This window comes from Anolis carolinensis, chromosome 1 (assembly GCF_035594765.1).
Source record: "Anolis carolinensis isolate JA03-04 chromosome 1, rAnoCar3.1.pri, whole genome shotgun sequence".
Classification (NCBI taxonomy): Eukaryota; Metazoa; Chordata; class Lepidosauria; order Squamata; family Dactyloidae; genus Anolis; species Anolis carolinensis.
In genome coordinates, this window is record NC_085841.1 from 298,136,521 (window position 1) to 298,160,547 (window position 24,027).

At 38.4% G+C, this 24,027-nt stretch overlaps 1 long non-coding RNA gene across 1 annotated transcript; it reads left to right on the top strand.

The window, feature by feature from the left end:
* The first annotated feature begins 22,584 nt into the window (after positions 1-22,584).
* On the top strand, positions 22,585-23,045 carry LOC134295438 (uncharacterized). Its single transcript, XR_010002004.1, has 2 exons — positions 22,585-22,818; positions 22,902-23,045. It is a non-coding gene; the product is annotated as an uncharacterized LOC134295438 (long non-coding RNA).
* Positions 23,046-24,027: the final 982 nt, after the last annotated feature.

Consider the following 24,027-nt stretch of genomic DNA (forward strand, 5'->3'; position numbering starts at 1 on the left):
ATGGGGATGGTTGTGTGTTTGTCTAGCCATTTCTCTTTTAAGTTGCTCTGTGAGTGCACCCATTTGAATAATGGGTGCCTGGTTTCATGCTTCCCCTGTTGAGTAGGAAGGGACTCTCAAGGGTCATCCATTTAAGGCTGGCCACTCCACCCCACAAAGGGTCATTCAGCCACTCAAAGAAGGAAAGGAAAGGAGGGGGGAGTCCAGCTCAGGGAACCCCAGGATGAGGAGGTTGGCCTTCAGGAAGGCCAACTGTTCCACCAAGGCAGTGTCCAGAAAGCTCTGGTGAGGGGTGACAATATCTCTAGCCAGGCCAAAAATCCTCTCACTCTGCATGCTGGAAGGTGGATCCTCTGGGTGGATTTTGTCTTTACTCTCAAGACTTGTTCTTGGTCTTGGTGTTCTGATGTATGTGATAGAGTATCAATTGGCCTGTAGAGCCCAGTCTAGGTGGTTCAGTTCACCTTGAAGTGAGGTTCACAGATTATTTTTGCATAGTCTGCCAGGGCTTTAATTGTGCTTCTTTTTTGACTTGGGTGGTGGTTGGAGTTTTTATGTAGGTATCTATCCATGTGTGTAGGTTTTTTGTAAACTGTGTGGCCCAATTGTTGATTGGGTTTGCAGATGACAAGGACATCTAGAAATTGCAGTTTCCTTCATTTTTTTCCATGGTGAATTGGATGTTTGGGTTAATACTGTTGAGGAAAAAGAAAATGAAAGAAAACTGCCATTTCTAGATGTCCTAGTCATGGTGACCATTTTCACTACCTTGGCAACTATCCCTCTGCAAAAGTCAACATAGAAACTGATTACAAATCCGTCTGTGAGTGCAACATTTTTTTTTCAAATGAAGCAGAGAGTATTTATTTATTTATTATGTTTATTTATAGCCTGCTTTTTCTCTCTACAGAGAGTCAAAGTGACTCATAACTAAAAGCATTACAATGCAACTTAAAATATATAAATATACAAATATTAAAACAGTTTTAAATGTCATTTATATTAAAATAATTCAGGCTAAAACTGTAAAAGCATATAACACCACAGCAACCACTGATGATCATAAAAACCTTCTTCTTTAAAAGCCTGTCTAAATAAGGAGGTTTTAACCTACCACCTAAGGGACAGCAGGGACGGGGCCATTCTCACTCCAGAGCAGGGAGTTCCAGAGTTAACAGGTAGCCACCGAAAAGGCCCGCTCTATCATTTCCACCAATGAAACTTGGGATGGAGGTGGGACGGAGTGAAGGTCCTATCCTGAAGATCTCAGGGCCCAGGCAGGTTCATACAAGGGGATGCCTTCAGCCAAATAGTCTGGACCTGAACCATCCAGAGCTTTAAAGGTCATAACCAGCACTTTGAATTATGCTCGGTAACAAACTTGCAGCCAGAGGAGCTGCTTCAACAGGGGGTTGTCTGCTCCCTGTAGCCAGCTCCAGTTAGCAACCTGGCTGCAGCTTTTTGGATCAGCTGGAGTTCCCAGGCACTCTTCAGAGGCAGCCCCAGGTAGAGTGTGTTACAGTAATCCAGAGAGTGTTTGAGGATTGGGACATTAGTAGGGATACCAAGATACTTGTTTATAAAGCTATTGTCCTCTCAACTGGGAGTTCCCTAGCTCAGTTTGGGGGTTTGTTTGTTTTGAACTCCTTTTGTACTTTTGAGTTTTGGGAAAGGTTTGTGGGCTTCACTACTGCTTGCTTTAGTTCATGCCTCTGTTTTTCAGCCTATTGTGAACTTTTGGGTCAAGTTCTAGAACTTTAAATTTAACCTGGATTATATCTCTGGCTAATCCAGATTATTTGCCAGTGCTTGTTTTTTGGAGTTTTACCCGCTTGTTCTACTTAATAAGTTAAGTGTTTTAAGTCTTTTTAGTTTGTTGAGCTATTTTTTGGACTGTTGCTTTAATAAACTCTATTTTGCTCTCTAATTGGCATCTGACTTTTGACATATTTAGCCTCTAGGGATCACCTATGATGATAACACTGTTATATCTAAGCTGACTGCACAAATACCCTTGGTGACATAGAAAAATGCATGTCTTTCTGTATTTTTGGAAGACAAACCAATGCATAAATCCAAAATTATTATCAACCTTTCTGCCTCCAATTTCACAGGGGGTGTATAAACGTTACTTAATGTAGTTGTTGAAAAACCAGATACGTCCCTGCTGATCATTGTCTCAGACTGATCCAGTTACTCCATTGACACATGGGCTGGCAGGTGGTCTGATTGTTTAACATCTGATACCGATTGAGGATAAATTAATTTAAGTGCATATTCCATAATGCAAGGGCTCTAAAACATCCCTTGCAAGCATTTTCCATGGCAATGAAAACATCTATATACATGAAAATGGGATGGAGTATAGCTTAAAATATATGTTTAAAAATAGAAATACTAGGATGCCAGAAGAAAAAAGAACCTATAGAATGAGGGACACATCCACAAGAACATTGATGTACTTTTACAAAAGAGGTAACTGCCATGGATCAAGGCTAGAGAATTGTGGAGATTCGAGTTTTAGCCTTCTTTGCCAAAGATTGTTGGTAACTCACTACTACAAATCCCAGGATTTCATAGCATTGAGCCATTGCAGTTAAAATGGTGTTAAACTGCATTAATGCTACAGTGTAGATGCAGCCCTAGTAAGCAATTGCAAGACACATCCAATGGTGATTGGAGGGGCATTGTTGTAGTTGTGGGACAAGAAAGTTCCTTTGTGAAATTTTAGGTACATCAAATATTCTCCATGATAGTTTGCACTACATTTAGAGATAGGAGAGTGTGAAAGAAAAATCATCTTCACCTTTTAATTTTTGATGTCTGGATAGGACAGAATTGATCTGGCATTAATTTCTCTGCCCGTCCTGTCCCAGTGAGAATTAATGTCAAACATTTTGATGACACTACAACTTAATGAGGCTGCTAATGAAAAGCATGAGCCTTTTCTGTAGGAAACTATTGACCAACATGTGCTTAGGCAACTCAATTTCCTTCATACTGTCAGACAAAAGTCCTTGTTAAAGATTAAATAAAGACTAGTAGCCCAAGATTTATAGCTCCAAAAGGATTCTTTATCATCCTCTCTTCAAAATGAAAACCTAGGATGCTATGTTTTATTAGGGCTGTGTCCTAGAAACTCACCTGTTTATAGTGTTCCTCTTGCAGCAGAAACATTTTTGGTTTAATTCCTATATAGGAAGCTTATTGCCCTCATTTTGAACATATGATTTACCTAATTAATATTATTGGGATTTCAGCTTTAATATAATTTACCCCATATGAGGGTGATTGCCCTTAATAATTCAAGCCTATGATGTAGTAGGCTTGTATACTTGTATTTATTCTTTATTACATTTGTAAAGAAAATTCACAAATGTTCTAATCTTTATTTGGAAAAAATATCTAAATGATTTTCAATGTGTTTTGAGACTTTGTTAACATTTTTCCACTTTAATTTTAGAAGTTATTGAAAACATATTGTGGCTCATACCAGAAGACATAGAACCTCATCTCAGGAAGCCATCATCCTGTTATTAGCAGGGAACAGGTTTATCAACAGCAGGTGGTAGACTGGCAATGGGTTGTGAACAGCAGCATGCAATCGAAACTGTCACCAAAGATGATGTTTCTATGCCAATTTGCAATCTCCATATGATACAATCCACCTTTTCTCAATGACATACCACCACCAACCCAAACTAAGTCATTTCCTAGTCAGTTGAGAAGGGGAAGGGTCAATAAGCATCCAGTTATTTTCCTGTAGCTAGATGCAGACCAATGACATCATCTTCAGGAGCCACCAGCGAATCCAGCAAATGCCTGCCATTGTGTGTCTAGTATTTGAGAAGTAGCTGGACAATTGTCTTCTGCTCCTCCTCACACTCCACTTAATAGAAGAGGCCAGTTTTGTGGGGAACACTGCTACTGAGAAAAAGGGGTCATTTTGGTCATTACATGAGCAGTAGTGAATTCATGCCTCTTCAAGGACTCTAAAAGTATGTAAGCAATGATAGTGAAAGTCTAACTTGCACCTATCTTCTGAGAAATATTTTTCCTGCACATTTCAGCTACCCCAAATTATTGTTCTCAATTCCTCAGATGTGTGAATGTGGATTAGGAAAAACACTGAATTGGGCCTTAATTTTTAACCCCTTTCTCCCCTCTCTATCTGCAGTTGTTACAGTTTTAAACTTCTTTGAATTCCAGACCTTCATAGCCTTGCTATTTCTGCATTTACTTTTGCTATCTGTATAGCTCTACTGCAACATTTGCTATTCCCCAATGCAACTGTTATATATATCTTGATTGCTGTATATTCAATCAAATTCAATTTTTAGAGAAACCTATACAGTTCTGTATAAATTGTGGGTTTTGAGTCAAATTTTCTTGATCCACTATTGGCCAATTTTAAAAGATCCGAGATAGGTATGTGTATTCAGAACATGTATGGATCCATTCATGTACTCTGATGATGTACCTGGCAATAGTCAGAGGGATCAATACAGCCAGCATGTTCTGTTCCCTGTATTATGTCTTTGCAGTGGGGACGGAAGGGGAACCCTGGGTTTATCAAGCATTAGGGTTTGAACTAGAATAACTACCTTTATGCTCAGTTTGCGGATTTGCTAGAAATATCAGGCTCATGGTGGCGAGTCAAAATTGTCTGACCTCTACTCGTAAGACAAATCAAAGATGGCCCTCTTGATATTATTGGACTCCAGTCCCCATCATCTTGCACTATTAACTATGTTCACATGACCTGTTTGGAATTACAGACCAGCAACATCTGGGTGGCCACACATTGCCCATGACTATCTTACATTGGGGCCCCTAGTGGCACAGTGTGTTAAAGCGCTGAGCTTCTGAACTCCCGGACCAAAAGGTCCCAGGTTCAAATTCCGGGAGCGGAATGAGCGCCCGCTATTAACCCCAGCTCCTGCTAACCTAGCAGTTTGAAAACATGCCAATGTGAGTAGATCAATAGGTACCGCTCCGGTGGGAAGGTAACGGTGCTCCATGCAGTCATGCCAGCCACATGACCTTGGAGGTGTCTACGGACAATGCCGGCTTTTCGGCTTAGAAATGGAGATGAGCACCAACCCGCAAAGTCGGTCATGACTGGACTTAACGTCAGGGGAAAACCTTTACCTTTACCTATCTTACATTAGGGGGTGTGTGTGTATGTGTGTGTGCAGAAATATTACAAATAAGAAGTTTGCTTACAATGTGAACGGTCCAAGAAAGTATTAAGGGAAGACAAAAGAACATAAAAAATATTATGCAAAATATTTAGAAGATGGCATGGGGAAACTATCTGGATTAAGATGATAAGCAAATTAATGTGTTGTCAAAGGCTTTAATGGCTGGAATCACAGGGTTGTTGTGTGTTTTCCAGGCTGTACAGCCATGTTCCAGAAGTATTCTCTCCTTACCACATCTAGGCATCCTCAGAGGTTGTGAGGTATAAGCAAATGAACTAGGGAAACTGTTTTTGCTGTTTCACTTTGATTAATCTTTGGTTTTATATTTTATTGGATACAATATTTAGTCATTCTGGTCAGGTTGATCTGAAAACTAGTTATTTTGCATTTGTATCAGATCTCCAAAGATCTTGATGTTTATCAGTTTTTCAACAAAACAAGAATTGTGGCATTTTATTTGGTTGCTGATAGAGAGATAGTGGAAGACTTTTTGCAAACTTTGCTGTTTAGCAGGGATCTTTGCACTTTTAAAATGAGTGTAGTTTTTTGTGACAGTTCCTTCAAGGAAACAATAGCAGCTTCTTTTCTGACCCTGATCTTTCTTTTGTTTCCATTTTATTCAAGCCTAACAGAATTACTGTAACATTCAAGAAGTGTCTGTAAATATAACAGAGAAAACTGGGAACAATTGTGCTGTGAAAAGCAGCGAAGTAAACAGTATATACCGTATATACTCGAATATAAGCCGACCCGAATATAAGCCGAGGGACCTAATTTTACCACAAAAAACTGAGAAAACTTATTGCCTCGAGTATAAGACGAGGGTGGGAAATGCAGCAGCTACTGGTAAATTTCAAAAATAAAATTAGATACCAATAAAATTACATTAATTGAGGCATCAGTGGGTTAAATGTTTTGAATATTTACTGTATTTCAAAGAAAAACAGTAAACCAACTCTGTAAGTGGAAAAGCAACAATAACTTTATAATCATCATCATCATCAACAACAACAACAGCTTCATTTGTACCCTGCTCTATCTATCTCCCCCTGGGGACTCAGGCCGGCTTCCAACATAGTAACAGGCAAATATATAATGCCTACATAAACAATGCAGAGCTAGATAGAGATCTATCATTATATATACTAATTTCACATGTGTATTTCCCCCTGAAACCTTTGCAAATCCTCTCTCTCTGTGCATTTTCCTCCTGCAATATTTGTAAGCCCAATTTATCAATGTTTATATCTATCTAGACATCTGTGTGTGTGTGTGTGTGTGTGTGTGCGCGCGCGCGCACGCATTTTCCCTCTGCACTTGCAAACATGTGAGGCTAAAATTCATATAAAATTCATATATAAAATTAATGTATACATATAGGAACAGATATACAGGTACATGGAAATCTCTATCTATATTTACATAGGATTTGCAAAGACCTGTAAACATATGAGGGGGAAATGCATATATTAATGTATTTGTAGGGAGAACATCTATATAAATATTTAGAAGCTTTGGGGCATGCATTTACCCAAGGAAGAAATGCAAGCAAAGTCCCCCTAAAAATAACTTTGTCCTCTTTTCTCCTGCCCTTTCCCACCTCTTTTCTTTCTCCCTTTTTCAAACTCTAAAAGTAGCTAGAAAAGGCTTTTTAAAACTTCTCTCCCCCTCCCAAAAAACCCCACTTCATTTTTGTTTCCTTAGGAATAAAAAGAAATACAAATCTTCTGTTGCTCTCTTTTCCCTCCTCCCCTCCCTTTGGACTCAAATGTTCTTGCAATAGTAGTAGTAGTAGTAATAATAATAATAATAATAATAATAATAATAATAGCAATGAATTGTGCAAATTTGCAATAATATCTTTTTTCCTTCCCCTTCTACCCATGCAATCTGTCTTGGAAGGATTTCTTTTACTTTTGAAAATATTCACTTCTTGTCTCTGTCTCTCTCTCAAAAAAATAAGATAACCAGCCTGGGAGGAGAAGTGAAGAAGGGAGGTTTTGGAAAAGCAAACATACTGTGGCCTCCAGGCTCCACTGCTGGCTTGACCTTGACCCGAATATAAGCCGGGGGAGACTTTTTCTTTTCTTTTTTTTAATGTATTTTTTATTAAAGTTTTGCAGTGATACATAGACATAAACTAAGGGAAAAAGTGAGAGGTGGATATAGATATTTAAGGTAAGGGAAGGGGGAGGGAAAGAAGAATAAAAAAAGGGGGGGGGGTAAATAATTACCTAAACTTACTTTTTACATATAGCATATAACATTTAACATCTCTAACCACATTTCTTTAGTAGGGCTTTCCCTACCTTTCCAATTTCTCACGAGTACTATTCTGGCTGCAGTTACAGCATAAGTAAAGATTTTCTCCTTATTATCTTTTTCTTTCTGTGAAATTGTGTCTCCCCATTCTTTAGAGTTATATAATCCTAATAAATAATATTCTGGTTTACAATCAAATTCTATTTTTAATTTTTTTTTGCATTCCATGTGAATTGTACTCCAATACTTTTTGATTACTTTATAGTTCCACCACATATGGAAATATAATCCAACCTGATCTCTACAACACCAACATTTATTATCTCTATCCTTATACATAAATCCTAATTTTTAGGGTGTCAAATACCACCTGTGTATTGGTTTTAGCCAATTTGCCTTTAAATCTGTGGAGTAGCATAATTTAATCTTTTTATTCCAAAAAGTATTCCATTTGTCTATAGTTATCGGTCTACCCACATTCCTAGACCATTTTATCATTGAATCTTTAATCATTTCCGTTTCCGTATTCCATCCAAGCAATTTATTATATAGTACAGTAGAGTCTCTGTCATAGACAGAACGCCAGCGAGTAAAACAAAACTCAGTTTATTGAGGTTACAGAACTAAAAACGCCCGTAGGAGACAAAGAACAGGGCAAACACTTGACTTCAGTGTGATAAGTAACAAAAAACAACTCAGTTTGAGCTTAAACGATTCAAAGGGATAAACCGGGTTAAACAGAAGTATAATCCAGATTAAATCAAAAGTGCTTACTTCAGCCTGGCAAACAATGCAAACAAAAGAGGATCAACAGGAGTCAGAATGTAAACAACAGACTGGTAGCAGATTCCTCTCTGCTACTCAGAAACAGCAGGAGAATAAACCAGGCTTGTTTATTCCTTCCTGCAGCGAACGAAAAGCGTGGTCGTAGTCAGGATTCAGTTTAAGGTTCAGCGGCCAACGATATCCAGGTCCAGGCACAGCAGTCAGGGTAACGGCAGTCAGCAGGGTCCCAATCCGGTCCAGAGGTCAATAGCCAAGCGTAGTCATCTAGAAATCCAAAGGTCTCACCGATAGCCAGCAGAAGGGATAATCCGGAATCGAAGTCAGTCAGTCCAGCGTCAATCCAGTGCGAGTAGATATTGCCCGTCAAAAAGACGACGGAGGTCCAAGCTATCGAGATTAAACACAAGTTGCACAGAGAAAAACCCCGCACAGTTCCTCCCGCCGTCGATGCCCAGTGTCCTTGGTAAACTTACGTATCCAGTAACGAATCACACCCGTCTTCAGGAAGTTCCCCAACAAAAGCCCAAGCGTCCGTCCAGATTACCTTGCCCAACGCAATTAGACATTGGTCCCAAACCCCCAATTTATCCCAGTTCAAGCTCATCATCGCTGTCAGCTGCCATCCCAATTCCAGGTGCCCCAACATCATCATCCTCATCAGAGCTTAAGCACCTTTGACTACGCCCCACAGCATCCCCAGCTGTGGATCCCGCTCCATCCCTCCAGCCAGTCCATGGGTCTGATCCTGCAACCCGCCAATCACCTCCCATGCTTTCATTGCCTGTTTCCCTAACACCCAAATCCTCCCTCACACGAGTCCATTCCATGTCGCCTTCCTCCGAGCTGGCCATCTCTTCCTCCAAACCCTGAGAAAAACCCTCAAATGAGTCCTCATCTGTCGGGTCTGTAAACAAATCCCGGAGCCGTTTTCTTTCACGCTCCTCGAAGGAGTCTGACTCTCGAGGAGTCTTATGACCCCTTCTTCTATTACCGGAGCCCGAAGGCTCAACCATAACACTCTCACTTATCCAACACTCGCTTATCCAACGTTCTGGATTATCCAACGCATTTTTGTAGTCAATGTTTTCAATATATCATAATATTTTGGTACTAAATTCGTAAATACAGTACATAGCATTACTGTGTATTGAACTACTTTTTCTGTTAAATTTGTTGTATAACATGATATTTTGGTGCTTAATTTGTAATATCATAACCTAATTTAATGTTTAATAGGCTTTTCCTTAATCTCCTTATTATCCAACATATTCGCTTATCCAATGTTCTGCCGGCCCATTTATGTTGGATAAGCGAGACTCTTTTGTATTGTTATAATTTTTTCCCCCTTTTAAGTAGATTGTCCCAGAAATTACTAGTTATATTGAACCCTATTACTTTATCTTTTTTATAACACTCTTTTAATTGATAATATTGAAGCCATGAGACATTCTTATAATCTTTTTGAATTTCCTCCCAATCTTTCATTGGGGGTGTATCTGTCGAAATATCTGCTTTCTTAATAATTTCATTATATTTCGGCCACCGAGTAATCTCCGTTGGGTTGCTTCTAAAGGTGAAAACCAAAGTGGAGTTTTCTCATAAAGGAATCTCTTATATTTTTGCCAGGTTGCGCTCAAGGCCGATCTAATAAAGTGGTTTCCAAATTGTTTATCTATTCTAAATTTATCCTGCCACAGATCGCCATGCCATCCCCACCGCAAATCATGTCCTTCTATTGTTAATATTTTAGTCTTTTCTAATTTTACCCAATCTATGATCCAATCTAAAGCACACGCTTCATGGTATAATTGCAGATTGGGAAGATCAAAACCTCCTCTTTTTTTTTGAGTAGTCATCGTTGTAAATTTAACTCTAGGTTTTTTCCAAATGAATTTATTTATTTCACGATTCCAATCGTTAAACAATTTTTTACCTCTGACAATGAGGATATTATGGAATAAATATAATAATTTGGACAAGACATTCATTTTAATTACAGCTATTCTGCCCAGAAGCGATATGTTTAAGCTCTTCCAACTATCTAAATCTTTTATTATCTCATTCCATTTTGCCCCATAATTGAGCTCCAGTAATTGATTATTTCTATTGGCTATCCAAATTCCTAAGTATTTAATTTTTTTGACAATTTCTAATCCTGAAATCTCTTTCAACTCTTCTTGACTTTTTTTGACATGTTCTTTGTTAGAATTGTTGTTTTTTTCTTATTAATTATGAAACCAGCCAACGCCCCAAATTCCTCTATTTTCCAAGCCAATCTTTCATTCTGTCTTTTGGATTTTCTAGTATACGGTTCACATCATCGGCGAATGCACACACTTTTATCTCTTGTTGATCTAATTTAATGCCCTTTAGGTTTTCCTCTTTTCTTATTGATCTCAGTAGAATTTCTAAATATAAAAATTTAAGGGGATAACAGACATTCCTGTCTTGTTCCTTTTTGTATTTCGAATTCTTCTGTAAGTAGGCTGTTTACTTTAATTTTAGCAAATTGATTATGGTAGATTGCGTTTATTCCATTTTGAAATTGAATTCCAATATCTAATTCATTAAATAATACTTTAAAAAATCCCAGTTTACGTTGTCGAATGCTTTTTCAGCATCTAGTACTAGAGAGCCGACTTCTTTTTGATGGTTTTGATCAAAGTATTCTATCGTGTCAAGAATGATCTGAATATTGTCTTTTGTACTGCGGTTAGGGAGGAAGCCTGCTTAGTCCTCTGTAATCCATTCATTAAAATTTTTTGTAAATCTCTCAGCTAGTATTTTGGTATAAATTTTATAGTCATTGTTTAATAATGATATGGGATGATAATTTCTTACATTACTAGGGTCTGTTCCTTCCTTATGTATCAGAACAATTTCTGCTTGCTTCCAAGAATCAGGAATTATTCCCTCGCTCAGGGCTCTATTCATTAATTTTTTTAAAAACTGGATTGTTTCTTCTTGATCAATTTTATAAAAACCAGCTGTAAAGCCATCTGGGCCTGGAGCTTTATCTGCCTCTAATTTTTAATAGCATTTTTAATTTCCTCCAATGTAATTTCTTTATTTAAGTTTAATCTTTGATCTTCTGATATTTTTGTAGTTTTTGCTTGCATATATAATCTGTTATTGCTTCTGGGTTAATTTCATCTTTTTTGTACACATTTTTATAAAAATTTCTCAAATTCTTTCTTTATTTAATTATCTGTAAATACATCCTTTTCATGCATTTTAATTTTTATAATTTCTTGTTTATGTTTCTTCTTTCTTATTATTCTAGCTAGCCATTTCCCAGGTTTGTTAGCATTTTCGAATGAATTTTGCCTTGTCCATTTTAGTTGATTAGACAATTTCTCTAATTGTAAGTTTGCCTTTTCCTTCTGTAAAATTTTTTAATTTCTTTGATATTTTGCCTTTGCTTGGTTTTAATTTTAGTTGTTTCTCCAGTCCCTCAATCTCCCTTTGTAAATCTTGTAGTTTTTGGTTTTTAATCCTAGTTTTTCATGCTTTTTGTTGTATAAAGAAACCTCTGGCAACCACCTTATATGCGTCCCAGATTATTTGTGGGCGAGTATTTTGTTTATCATTTAAATGAAAATATTCTTTAGTCAATTGTTTAATCCTCTCTATAGCGCTCTCCTGTTTGATCAAATTGCTATCTAATCTCCAACCCATATTGGGTTTATTTTTATTAATTATCGTTATTGGACAATGATCTGATAAGTCTCTTGTGAGTATTTTTATTTCTGTTATTTTGGACACTAAGCCTTTCGATATCCAAATCATGTCTATTCTAGTCCATAATTTGTGCCTACTTGAATAAAATGTAAAGTCTTTTTGGTTAGGGTTTTTTGTTCTCCAAATATCATATAAGTCAAATTTTTCTTTTAACTGTAATAAATTTTTCGGAAGAGATTTATTTTCACTCCTTCTTCTATTTTTTGAGGACTTATCTAAATTATTATCTGTGACTCCCTTAAAGTCTCCCATTATTATCAGGTGGTCCATTTCAGATTAGCAGATATTATTCCTCAATAATTTGACATTACATATTAAAATAGTTTCATGGCCAATTGATATTTTAACTGCAATTATTCTGCCTTCTTGATCCCTAAATTCCTCTACTGGTTTTAATTTTTCATCTATGTATAGTGTTTTTTCATTTACATTCGTTTATGTTTTCTCTTTACATCCGAGGAATGAAAAGCTTTACTTAATTTAGTATTTGTTAAGTATTTAATATGTTTATTGGCAATGTGCATTTCTTGTAAAGCTATAATGTCATGGTTATTTTTAGATAAATACTTAAACAGTCTTTTTTAAAAAAAAATCATAGAATTTAAGCCATTTATATTATTTTTAAAGATCTTTATTGAGTTTAAAAAGCTACTCATTTGTGGCGGCATCGATCACTGCTTCCTCCTCATCTTCAGATATTTCCTCCTAGTCATTACAAGTAAACAGGGATGTTTGGACATCACGGACCTCCCTTGGTGAGTCATGTCTTCTTTTTTAAGGTTGTTTTGGATTTTTTTCCAGGCTTGGTGGTTGTGGCTTTGGTTTCTGTGATAGGTCCTTCTTTAATTTCCTATAAAATTCGTCTGCTTTTTCTTCTGTTTTTATCCAGACTTTCTCCTCCTTAGAGGTCAGCATTAGTACCTCCTGCCTTTCCCATATAAATCTAATTTGTAACCGCTTTAATTCATCAGTTAGGAAAAAGTATTTTCTCTGATTATTCAGGGTAGACTGGGGGAACTCTTTGTAAACCGCAATTTTCTTCTCTTTGTACATGATTGAGTTTAGTCTAGACATTCTAAAAATTTCTTCTCTTTTGCTTCTTTTAACAAAGTACACGATTGTGTCTCTGGCCACCTTATTTTTCTTTGCCTAATTGGTATGAATTCTATGAGCTTTATCTATTTGTCCTATAGCATCCTGTTCTGTACATTTTAAAAATTTGGCTATTATTTGCGCAGTAATTTGTTTGATATTTTCTTTAGGTTCTTCTTGTATATTACTAAATCTTAATTGATGTTCTGTTTCATTTTGTTCCAACTTTTCTTGTATTTTCTCTAATTTGATATTTTTAGACTCCATCGTTTCTATTTTCCTTTGTAATTTCATCTGGGTTTTCTCCATTTTATTATTTTGCAGCTTTAACTCTGAAATTTCTTGAGAATTTTTTTAACACTTCTGTTTTAATTATATTTATTTCCTCTTTAATTTCTCTCTTAAGATCTGCCATGTCTTCTTGTAATAGTTTTTGTTGTATATCTTGTTTGATGGCGATTTCATGCACTTCTTTTTGGAGTAAATCTTGCTTTGCTGAAATATTTTGGATTTCCCACAGCAGTTCTCTCCAATTAGAGTCCTCCGGTAGTGAATTTCTTCTCGGTGCTGCTTTAATATCTTTTAAATCTTTATCATTCTTTCCTCTGGGTGTCATCATCTTGAAATCTGCTGGTCTTTGTATTTTATTTACTTTCAAAATCAGTCGTATCTCTACCCCTTAATGTATGGGGTTTCACTTTTTTAAATCCGTTATTGACTCAGAATCTCAAAGTTAAATGAAAAAAAGAAGGAAAAAGAAAAAAAAGAGCTATATCTTTCTCCTGTTATTTTACCTTTCAGTATTTAGCAGCGTAAGACTCAGTTGTGGGATTATTCCTGCGCTTCTTCAACAACTTTCTTCTTTTGGGCTTCGTTTGAGCACCTTCCAGTACATTGCTTTAATCAGCTTTGATCAACTTAACTGACCTTTATTCTCTGCCCAGGTTCACCTCCAGTAAATGGCCTATTCCAATAGGGCTCTCTATAGTTTCTTCCATCTGGCGCGCCACTCAATGGTGTGTGTCACTTTAGTTAGGTTCCCCACTGCTTCCTGTTTCCAGGAGGCTAGTCTCACAGCTGGCTCGAGTTGCAGACTACTCTCCAACTCTCGTGCGGCAGCCCGTGGATTGGCCTTTGTAGACACAATACCCTCACAGACACTCCATTTCAAGGTCAGTGTTTCTTGTTATGGCGAGCTGTTTTTCCAGACTGTTACAGAAAGGCGTAATTGCCCTTTCCCAGGCTTTACTTGTTCTTTTGTTCTTAATAAAGTACTTTTAGTGTCTTTGGGTTACTTTATATTAAAAATCATAAATAAACAGCCGATTGTGCACAATAAATTTTCCTTTCTCTCTGCTTTTCAATCTTAAACAGACAAACAGACAAACACTAAAGAGAGATCAACTTTCTCTTAGAGCCAATATTATAGAGAAAGCGGAGAGGGGAGGGGAGACTGAGAATACGAGAAAACTTTCTTCTTCCTCTGTTAGTATTTATCCAGTTATCCCAGTTATCCCAGTCTTTTATTGTGTTGTTTCCGATCCTTTCTGTCAGCCAATATCCTAAATTTGATTTGATCAACTCTTTTATAATGAAATAATAATGAAATAATTATAATGAAAGAGTTTGATCATCTCTTTTATAATGAACGAGCAGGCTAAAGAAGTCACCGTTTACCCAGTTCCCAATTATTTACTATATTTACTGTTTTACTATATGGTCTTCTTTATGGAAGTTAGCGATTCAAAAGGTATTACTTACATTCCTATCCGGAGCCCCCGTCCTCCGGAATACTCTATTTCTGTTTCAAATCCTCATTATACTTATTGAAGTGAGCACGGCGTCTGGCTTGTGCCGAGCCGACTCCGCTTCACGAGACGCGCCTTGCTTGCCAGGGTCCCCAGACTCACTCGATCCCTCACCCTTGAGGAGCGAAGGATCTTTGGGGTCATCGGGTGTCCTGCTGGCTTGGCAACCCCCTCTCGTTTCAATCCGCGAAGAGGGGTTGAGTCCACAACTCTAACAGGCACGACATCGAGTGGTTTGCTAGAGCCCTAGAGAACCATGCCCATTTCCATGAGCGCTCATCCAGGGAGGCTTTTTCAGCTCATAAATAAGGGCTTAAAAACTCGGCTTATCTTCGAGTATATACAGTAATCTTGCATTTTCTTTATAGCCTACCAAATGTATCATCAATGGGCTATTAGATGGAATCTGTACGATTCTTTCTTTAAAACACAATACAGTCAATACAGCCATTGACTGCCTGATCTAATTTCTTCTCTGGAGGCATTTTCCTCATTTCTCACTGCATTGATCATTAACATCTAAATCTGTTTTTACACTGGGAGACCCAATTACATATTCAATATACATTTCCACTCAAGTGTGTATTACAATATGTTTTGAATGAAAGAGCTGGAGAAGGTCCAGAATTTCTTTCAAAATCCTCTTTCAAACACCCATTTCAAAAAGGCAATAGATACTTCATTTGACAAACCATTCTACTGGGCTCATCCCTTCATACTTGAGGTAAGTTTTTGAACCACTATGTCTCAAGGTGTGTAGGTTTCTTCTCTTCTTGCTGGTTACATTGGTGCCCTGTTTTGACAATAACAGAGGTGCCTAGGATGGCCAGGAGCTTGCATGGTGTTCTATGACTGGCTACCCTGTTTCCCCTAAAATAAGACATCCCCAAAAAATAAGACCTAGTAGAGGTTTTGCTGAATTGCTAAATATAAAGCCTCCCCCAAAAGTAAGACCTAGCAAAGTTTTTGTTTGGAAGCATGCCCAGCGCCCGCCAAACGAAACACCAGAGCATGCAGGATTGGTAAATGGAAATGGAAATAATGGTAATAACAAGAAATTCTTGACAGGAGTCACATTTTGTCTGGTTTGGTTATGTTGGTTTGTGATGACAACTACTGTACAGTATATAATAAATGTTAATTTTTTTGTTCAACAATAAATGTGAATTCTTCTTTATGGAAAAATAAGACATCCCCTGAAAATAAGACTTAGCGCATCTTTGGGAGTAAAAAATAATATAAGACACTGTCTTATTTTGGGGAAACACGGTAATAGCAGAAATGACACAGATCATAATGACACAAATATGATCCATCACCAGTGCAGAGTAAAAGTGATGGCATTGATGTCCCATCTTGACAGTGGATCAGTCTGAATAAGACCCTATCCAGCTGCCCAGACTGCCCTGAAGCTGCAGGATACTGCAGAGTTTCTTGTAAATTCCAGAGTATCCCCAAATTTGCCCGAAGTGGTTCATAGCCAGTTTAAACCCCTAGGATCATAATTAAGCCATGCAATACTTTTTGGGAAATAATCTAAGTACAGTACATTATATACCATTATATGGTATCAATGCATCTGCTAACCTGTTCACTAATATGCTTTTTCATGGTTGCAACATGCATATAGGATAATGGACTATGCTATGTGATGTCATATTAATGCTAATTTATTGCTACAAATTGGCATGTCAAGGCCTCATCAGTTATCTTAGGCTGACATATGGGTCCACTATGGTCAAAGGGATTTCCTGTGAAGATCAAAAGAGGGGTACCAAAAGATGTTTTGATAAGAGAAAAGACCACAAAATATATAACACATTGCATGCTGACAAATGGTGTGCACGTGTTCAAATTGACTTACATTATCTATAAATATATGATGCTTGTAATATTTGACAGTCCTGAAAATAACCATGAGAACAGCTGGCTTTTAAAAATAAATAAATAAATAAATAAAGTCTTATTAACTCAAGAGATTTATTGAACATTAGAAGGAACTACTTGACATGAAAAGTGGTTTGGCAATTGACCCAATTGTCTAGAGTTAGGGTCCTCAAACTACGGCTGGGGGCCACATGCGGCCCATTGAAGCAATTTATCCGGCCCCCACAGTGACGGCTCCCTCCTCCTCCACTGAGGAAGGCGCATGCAGCGCAAGGGAGGAGGGAAAGCTGTGCACCTTTTCTGCCCCCCCCCCCCCCCGCCCGGTGTGCTAATTCCAAAGCTTTGTTTGCTTATAATGGTATTTTAATTATTATTTAATTAATAATTAATTATTAAGGGGTGCTTTGCTAGTGCTTTTGGTACACAAAGGTAGAAGAGGGCTGGACTAAATGACCCAAGGGGTCTCTTACAACCCTTTTTATTGTTGTTATTATTATTATTGACGCAAGACACAATATGGCACAGCAAATGAGATATATATGCTGGATTTTGTATCACAAAATCACAAGTCAAACACTTTCCAAGCATTTAGGACTGTGTGATGTATATTATTATTATTATTATTATTATTATTATTATTATTATTATTATTATTATTATTAACCACATTAGGGCTGGGTGGCCATCTGTCAGGGGTGCTTTGCTTGTGCTTTTGGTGCACAAAGGCAGAAGAGGGTAGGACTAAATGGCCCAAGGGATCTCTTCCAACCCTCTTTATTATTTTTATTATGATTATGATTATTAACATTGAGGATGCATTTGCTCCCGTTTTGTTTTTTTACTTCAAAATAAGATATGTGTAGTGTTCATAGTTTTTTTTTAAACTATAGTCCAGCCCTCCAATGGTCTGAGGGACTGTGAACTGCCCCCCCCCCCCGTGTAAAAAGTTTGGGGACCCCTGGCCTAGAGAGGTGAAGGGGTTCCTTCTCTGGACAAATTGCTGGGGATATTTGCCTGGACATCCTAAACTGAGTAAAAGTTGGACTAGAAGACCCATGAAGCTTCTTCCAATTTTTTAGATTGTCTCGTGTTCCTTTCTTCACAATTAGACAATTTTCATCTTTGTTTTTTTATCATTTTCTTGTACTTCATTTTTCAGTCTTCCTCTTTCTTGCTATCTTACATATCTTCTTTGGTCATGTATACCCTTCAATGTAACTGTCTCCTGATTTGAACAACTCCTGTGCTCAACCTTTCCCACAAAGAAGGCAGGATCTCTTTCTCCATTCTGACATGATAAATAAAAAACAGATAATGAGATTCCAGTCCAGCTGCAGTTTATTTATATTATCTTCCCAAGTGCTCTTGTTCCAAGCATTCTTTTATTTTGCATTAATATTATGTTTTGAACAGAATGATAACCTTTTAGCCTTTGATTTCTGTTTTGATAAATGTTTCATTCTCATCTTGGACATAGTTCTTCTCCTGGTTCTTTTACCAAGAGGTTTTTTTTCCTCTTCATAAAGTGCTTGTGTTTGGCCTGGTAGTAAGATGGCTGGGCCCAGAGCTCTGGAGGAAGATAATTTTCTGTTGTACATACACTAGTCTAATATCATTCTATGACTAATTAAAATCTTTTTCTGGGCACAGAAAAATCTGAGGCAGTCTCACTTGGCTTCTTTTTTCTTTGCATCCATCAACCCAAGCTGCTCAAGAGGAGGAACTGGGGTTAAGGAGGCATAAGACTTGGAAGACAAACCTGTGTGCAATTTCTCGGCAAGATCAGAGAACAAACAATGTACTTAGCAGGTTTTAATGAAGATAACTTTTCGAAGAGTACCTCTGTTTCATATTCCTGCCTGCTGGTCATTTTTCACCCTTTGGAAATTCTCCTTTCAGTTCATCTGGCTTTGTAAGTAAATAACCTTTTACAAAAAGCTTGGGAAACAATTTAAAAGAGAATTATTCAAGCCTCTAAATCAGGGGTTCTCAAACTTTTCAGCCATGGAATCCCTTTTGAAGAAAAAAGTTTCTCTTGGGGCCCCAATATTTTTTCTATGTTATATTATATATAATGTATATATATCAGGCACGAGCAAACATTTTTAATACATAAATTTTGTTTTGTTTTCAAAAGAACAAAAATAACTAAAATAAACAGGAAAAAATGGGAAAGAAGGGGGAAAATAAGGACCATAAAATGATATAGTATGTAAGTTGTGGAGCCATGTTCATTAAATAGTTCTATACATCAAACAGGCCAGGCCTGTGGTAGACGGATGGAGAATGTTTTTGTGAACTAATTTTTTAAAAAGGAACAAATTTCTATGCACACTTCACATATCTTGTTTGTAGTTCAAAAAAGGAAAGGAAAAAAAGAGAAAAATACAAAATTTAAAATGAAGAACAATTTTAACCAACAGAGGCCATCCAGGCCATCACTCTTCTGCCATGCAGGAAAAGCACAATCAAAGCACCCCCCTGTTTTGGAAGCATGGAAGGCAGAGGGGAGGATGCTTTTGGCAGCTAGAGAGGCAAGAAAAAAGAGTTTTGGTGTGAGGGGGCAAGGAAAAACCTTTTGGGGTGAGGAAGGTGAGGGAAAAGACTTTTGGGGCTGAGAAAGGCAAGGAAAAGGGCTTTTGGGGTAAAGGAAGCTAGGAAAAAAGATTTTTGGTGGTGAGGGAGGAGGGAAAGGCTTTTCGGGGAGAGAGAGGCAAGGGAAAAGGACTTTTGGGATGAGAGAGGCATAGGGAAAAGGCTTTTGGGGGCAAGGGAGGTGAGGGAGGGGAAATAAGAAAAAAGATATTAGGGCATTTATGTAAATAAGAAACAACAAGCCAAAAAAGTATTTCAAGATGAGAATGGACAATTTATACGGGTTGAGATACTACCTCAGATTATCAAAACTCTGGTAGTGGGTCTCTATGCTCCAACAGGTGCCCAAACATTTTTTTCCAGAAACTGCATACACAAATTAATGCACTCTAATATCAGAGAATGATGCTTATGGGTGACTGGAATGGAGTCATTTTACCAAAGCTGGATAGATCTTCAGAGAAAAAAAATTAAAGAATATACAGCCAAATTACTTAATTTTAAAAAAAAATTGTTATTTATTTATTTACAGTATTTATATTTTACCCTCTCACCCCAAAGGTGACTCAGGGTGGATCACAGAATACATATACGGCAAACATTCAGTGCCAATTATAACAATGACAAGAAAGAAAACAGAGGCTTTCCCATCATTTGGCATCGTTGGAGGCTGCACCTGGTTTTGGCCACCGGGGATGCTGTCACTCCATCTCCCTGCCAAAGAGCTTTCTTTGTTCATAAACTTCCTCCTTTTTCTGATAAAAATGCTGAGCATAAATACCTTCCCACTTTAATGTGGTTCCTATTTATCTACTCACATTTATTTTCAAACTGCTAGGTAGACAGAAGCTAGGCTAAAGATCAGGAGCTCACCCTGACCGGGGATTCGAACTCTCAATCTTCTAGTTGGCAAGATTTATTGCAGCTTAGTGATTAACCTGCTGTGCTAAAGCCTGGCCCATCAGACAATCTTTCCCTCCAAGATTCTTGGAGACAAAAATACAGTCAAGTGAAGGAGTTTATATTTTTTCTGCAAGACACAAATCTGTCTCGAGGATTGTTATGTTTCTTTCATTTAAGTCTATAAGCCATAATATCAAAATCCTTCTAGTACTTACCTCAACAATAGGATATCACAGCTCAGTTGAACTAGTTCTGTTTAACAGAAGAGGGACATTCAACTGGAAGCTTAATAAAGCATTACTATGTGATGAGAAAGTCTCTGTGAAAGCTGAGATTCAGCTAAAACAATTTTTTTGAAGAAAAAATGAAAAAAGGACCCAATATTTGAATGGTCTGAGATGCTAGCAAAGCTTTCATGAGAGGATTTTATATACAATAAAATTCAAATATGAAGAGAAAAGAGGAAAAAATCAAACTGATTCAGAATGAAATTAAAGCTAAAGAGAAAATGCTACAAAAGAATCCAATAAATAAGAACTTGAGTTATGAAATTAAACAGTTACAAAAAAGTTTTGAATGAATACAGTTTCTGAAGACTGAAAAGAAGCTTAGACTAACAAGTCAGAAGCATTTTGTCATCCCCCCACCTAGGCATTTATTGTTTTCTTTACTGAGCCTCAATTGTCCCTGTAGTTAGAATGGGTTCCATTTCTTTTTGTATACTTATCTGTGGGACAGAACCTTAATTAGACCCTGTCCCTTTAAGAAACACCCCCTAGAGGTGGAATCTGCAGTCCTCCTCAGCAACTTCTTTACAGCTAGCTAGTTGGTCTAAAGGTGCCTAGGAGCCTAGAGGCTCCAATATCTTCCACATCTTAGATTGAGGAGACTGTCAAAGGTCAGACGCCAACTGAGAGCAAAATATAGTTTAAGTAACAACTCAAAAAATAGCTCAGTAAATTGTCAGAGGCTTAAAACACTTAATCTTCAGTGTTCTTAAGCAGTTAAAACAGAAAAAACGCCAAAAACATGAACTGGCATATAATCCGGATTAACCAGAGATATAATCCGGATTTAACATAAAGTACTTGAACTCAGCCCAAAGACACAAAACAGGCTTAAAATGGCAAAACAAACAAAGGTAAATCACCGCAAAGCCCCAAACCCTTCCCCAAAACCCAGGAGTACAGCAGCGATTCCAAACTAAGGCAAAAACCCAAACCGGGTTAAAAAGCTCTTCGCCAAAAGCGGCACAAACAAACAAAACTGGAAAATGCTGAGGAGTTAGTGGCAAGCTGCTGCAGAGACGGAAGCCAAGCCAGGAGCCAAAGGAGCGTAGCATTGTAGCGAAGTCAAGCCGGTCTGAAGTCGGGTTAAGGGAACAGCGTCTTTGCTACACGCAAAGAATAGTGGCCAAAAATCCCAAATTTATTTAGGTTTCCTTGGGCATCCAAACTTCCAACACCCTAGGGTCAGGTGTCCCAAGTTCCTCATCAGAATCTGAGCTCCAAACAGCCAACGCCCTAGGATCAGGCATCCCAAACTCCTCATCAGAATCAACATCATCCTGCCCACACCCAACTCTGTCCACACCTGTGGAACTACCCTCATTCCTCCAGGCAGACCATGTGGGATCTGCTTCTGAAGATACCCAAGTCTCTTCCAGCATCTATAGCATCCATGGACCCAGATTCCTCGCCAAGATCCTCCGGAGCCCGTGCCCAATCTATGCCAACTTCCTCTGTCACCACTGGTTCCTCAGCATCCATTTCCAGTTCAAGATCCCCTCCCAAGTCCCCACATGAATCTCCCTGATTCTCTTCCTGTATTAATCTTCCAGCGAGCCCTCCTCGCGAGGGTTCTTCCTTCCTCGCCTGATCCCTCCATTATCACTCACAGCCTCAGAAGACTCATTCACAACACTTATTCTGTGTATACTTACTATTGGCAATGTGGTCTCTCATTCCTCTGCCTTTTCTGAACCCAGCTTGGACATCTGGCATGTTATGGTTGAGCCTTATGGCTCCGATACTGGGAGACGTGGTCGTAAGACTCCTCGGGAGTCAGACTCTCTTGAGGAGCGAGAAAGGAAACGGCTGCGGGACTTATTTGCAGAACCAACTGACGAAGACTCCTTTGAGGGTTTTACCGAGGGAATGGAGGAAGAGATGGTTAGCTCAGAGGAGGATGATATGGAATGGACTCGTGTGAGGGAGGATTTGGGTGCCACCGGCAATGATAGTATGGGAGGCGACTGGGCGGTTGCAGGATTAGACCCGTGGACGAGCTGGAGGGATGAGACAGGATCCACAGCTGGGGATGCTGTGGGGCGTAGTCAAAGGTGTTTTAGCTCTGATGAGGATGATGATGATGAGGCACCTGGAATTAGGGTAACAGCTGACAGCGATGAGGAGTTGTAAACTGGCATAAAATGGGGTCTAGAATCCAGGGCTAATTGCGTTGGGCAAGGTAATCTGGACGAATGCTTGGGCTCTTGTTGGGAATTTCCTGAAGACGGGTGTGATTCGTTTGCTGAATACGTAAGTTACCAAGGACACTGGGCATAGACGGCGGGAGGAACTGTGTGGGCTTTTCCTGTGCAACTTGTGTTTAATCTTAATAGCTTGGACCTCCGTCGTCTTTTTGACGGACATTAATTGCCTACTCTGGATTGACGCTGGACTGACTGACTGACTTCGACCTTGGACTATCCCTTCTGTGATTATCGGTGGAACTGGTGAACTAAAGACGTCTGTACCTGGCCTTCGACCTTGGACCGGATTGGGACCCCGCTGACTGCTTCTGCCCTGATTGATGTGTTTGGACCCGGAGTTCGCTTGCTGCTCGGAGGAGTAACAACTTAGTTAATCAACCACAGCTGTTGAGTAGCAGAGAGTAATCTGCTGCCAGCTATTTATGTTTCATTGAATCTTAGTTTACCAGTTTTGTTTGTTTTAAGAGCCAGGCTGAAGTAAGCATTTTTGGTTTAACCCGGATTAAACTCCCGTTTAATCCGGTTTATCTTTTGAACTGTTTTTTAGTGTCTTTTCATATTGAAGGCGAGTTTTTGCCTAGCCCTTTGTCTTTTATGGGCATTTTTGGTTCTGTATCTTTAATAAACTGTGTTGAATCTTATCTGGTGGCGTTCTGTCTGTGACATGGCAACTCTCGCTCCATGTACTGCTGGAGTCTGCCTTGCAGGATCTTGAGCATTACCTTACTAGCATGAGAAATAAGTGCCACTGTACGGAAGTTTGAGCATTCTTTAGCATTTCCCTTTTTTGGTATGGGGATATAAATAGACTTTTTCCAATCTGATGGCCACTCTTGTGTTTTCCATATTTGCTGGCATATGGCATGCATCACCTTGACAGCATCACCTTCCAGGATTTTAAAAACTCAGCTGGGATCCTGTCTTCTCCTGCTGCCTTGTTATTAGCAATGCATCTTAAGGCCCATTCAACCTCACTCCTCAGGACGTCTGGTTCTAATTCACTCACCACACCATCAAAGCTATCCTCTATATTATTATCCTTCCTATACAGATTTTCTGTATATTCTTGCCACCTTTGATCTCTTCAGCTTCTGTTAGGTCCCTGCCATCTTTGTTTTTGATCATGCCCATTTTTGCCTGAAATTTGCCTCCGATGTTTCTGATTTTCTGGAAGAGGTCTCTCGTCCTTCCACTTCTCGTCTTCTTCCACTTCCATGCATTGCTTGTTTAAAAATAGTTCTTTGTCTCTTCTGGA